Here is a 2,924-nt window from a genome sequence, read left to right as displayed (position 1 = left end):
CCGGGGGGGCCTGGACAGGACAAGGTCCAGGTTTAAATAGACATTGACCCCACAAACCACATTTAAATAAACATTAAACCCACAATCCCAGGGTTAAACCCACCCTGACCCCACAATCCCAGGTTTAAACCCACAGTGATCCCCACAAACCCAGATTTAAATAAATATTAGACCCACAAACCCCGGTTTAAATTGACACTGACCCCACAAACTCAGGTTTAAATAGATATTGACCCCACAAACCACATTTAAATAAACATTAAACCCACAAAACCAGGGTTAAACCCACCCTGACCCCACAATCCCAGGGTTAATCCCACACTTGTTGCTAAATTTTTTAGGCAAAGAAACCATGATTTATCTATAGATATTGAACTACCCTGACTGAGGCCTGGCCTGTGACACTCAAGAAAATCCTCAGTGAGCTGTGGCGCAGCCAGAATTCGATATTCAGGTGTTTTTGGGAAAGATAACGGGGTGTTCAAGGTCATTCAATAGAATTGTTGGTGTGCAGGTGTGAGCCCCCTGAAGGGCAAACCAAACAATGTGTGTTTACATTCTTTCCTCTGCCGTGGGCCAATGGAAACGTGTCTGCATTTGTCAACTGTCTGGAGGAGTCTGTGACCTGCCATTTGAGATGGAATAGAGGGGCTTTGTAGAATTAACCACACTGGTCGTGTCCACGTCTGTCTCGGTCCAACCCTCTCTTATTATCACCATCCCCGGCTTCACAAATCCACTGCAACAGCATCACCAGCGTAATAATGGCCTGGATAAAAATCTTTGGCACAGAAATAGGAGCCGGAATCCTCGTCCTTGAGGTTGTTCATGGTCAGTGTCACCGAGCTCTGCCTGTTGTCTCTGGAGATCGTGAACCGACCCTGCACAGACTGAGTGTAGAAGGTGCTGCCTTTGCCGTTGATCCCCGCGAGCAATTCCATCGCACCCCCGGGTCTCTGGCGCACCCAATAGAGGGTGGAAGTCTCGAAATTACACGTGAAACTGCGGCAGAGCAGAGTCAGGGACCCCCCGGGGTCTGCTCGGCCCCCCCGGACTCCAACAGGGTCATGGCCGCCCGGAGCCCTGCAGGAAAAAGGGGAGATGGGGATGGGAAAAGCTCAACCACTGACCCCAAATCCTGACCAAATCAAATCCTTTGACTTAAAACTTAAATTAAAAAAAAAAAAAAATTATAATATTATTTTTATTTTGTAATTAATAATGATCATCTTAAAAAATGACCCTGACCCTGCTGGAGTCCGGGGGGGACCTCCAGCCCCCCGGGGGGTCCCTGGCGCTGCTCTGCCGCGGATCCTTCATGGATGACAGGTGCCAGGTGCTGCCAACAATGTTGATACCAGTGATGTATTCCAGCCCCTTCTCAGGGCTCTGTCGATACCAGCCCATTCCTTTGCTCCCGAAATCGAACCAGGATCCGTGGCAGAGCAGAGTCAGGAACCCCCCAGGGGGCTGGAGGTCCCCCCCGAACTCCAGCAGGGTCACGGCCGCCCTTGGAGTTAAAGGTTGAATTGAAAAATAATAGTAAGTAAATAATTATTTATTTAATATATTTTAAATTTTTTAATTATAATTAATTAGGTCGAAAATTATACCCATTGTCCTGCTGGCCCTGCCAGGTGTGTCCCGCAAGGGGCTGGAATACGCTGCAGGGATTGACACTGGTGGCAGCACCAACTATACACCATCTGTGAAGGGCCGGTTCAGGATCCCCAGGAACAACGAGCAGAGCTCGGTGACACTGACCATGAACAACCTCCAGGACGAGGATTCCGGCTCCTATTTCTGTGCCAAATATGCTGGCAGTGGTGCTGCTGCTAATGCTGGTTAAAAAAGTTGGGTTGGTATTTGGAGTTTTGTCCTCCCCCCTGTCCCCATGTCCCCAGGTGTCCCCACAGCCCAGAGCCTTCCTCCAGCCCTCACCGACCCACCCCTGACCCTTTGTCCCACATCTCCTCCCTCGGCACCGGCGCTGCCCAGTGACCCCGAATCCTGCCCGGGTTCTGGCCCCAAACTCAACTCTTGGGCCCCAATCTCAACCTGGGCCCAAAAGTGCCCAAAGGGATCTCCAGGGACAACAGGCAGAGCTCGGTGACACTGACCATGAACAACCTCCAGGACGATGATTCCGGCTCCTATTTCTGTGCCAGGGGTGCTGATGATTAGGCTGATGCTGATGCTGGTGCTGGTTATGGTGGTTGGGTTGGTATTAGGGATTTTTAGCCCCATCCCTGTCACTGTTTTCGTTCGGTCCCCAAACCTCAGATTTTTGTCCCAAACCTCAGCCCCTGACCCTGTTCCTCACCCTCTGTCCCCATTTGCTCCAACAGTCACCATTGACCCCAAATCCTCACCTGGTTCTGCCCCAAAACTCACCCCTTGTTCCCCAAACCTCCTCCCGTGTCCCCCAATCCTGACCTTTCTCTGCAAAAGTGCCATTTTTGCCCCAAATCCCGGCCCCTTCATGTCCCATTTCAGACACTGAAATCCCAGGGCTCAACTGAGTCTGAGAGTTGGGGCAGCGATGGAGGAGTTTGGGGGAAATGGCCGAGATTTGGGGCCAAGGGTTGGGATTTGGGGGAAGGATCAGGGGATCCCAGGACATTTGGGGACCCAGTGGGCTCAGGGTCATGGGCAGCATTACCACCACCAGCATAAGGGCCATAACAACCACGGGTGTAACATTTGGCACAGAAATAGGAGCCGGAATCCTCGTCCTGGAGGTTGTTCATGGTCAGTGTCACCGAGCTCTGCCCGTTGTCCCTGGAGATCCTGAACCGGCCCCGCAGTGACGGCGCGTAGTTGGTGTAGCCACCATCATCGTCAATATCTGTGACGAAATCCAGCCCCTTCCCGGGGCTCTGTTGATACCAGCCCATTCCTTTACTCCCGAAATCAAACCCGGA

This window comes from Zosterops lateralis, assembly GCF_965231275.1.
Source record: "Zosterops lateralis genome assembly, chromosome: 23".
NCBI lineage: Eukaryota > Metazoa > Chordata > Aves > Passeriformes > Zosteropidae > Zosterops > Zosterops lateralis.
Note: the sequence above shows the minus strand (reverse complement) of the source record.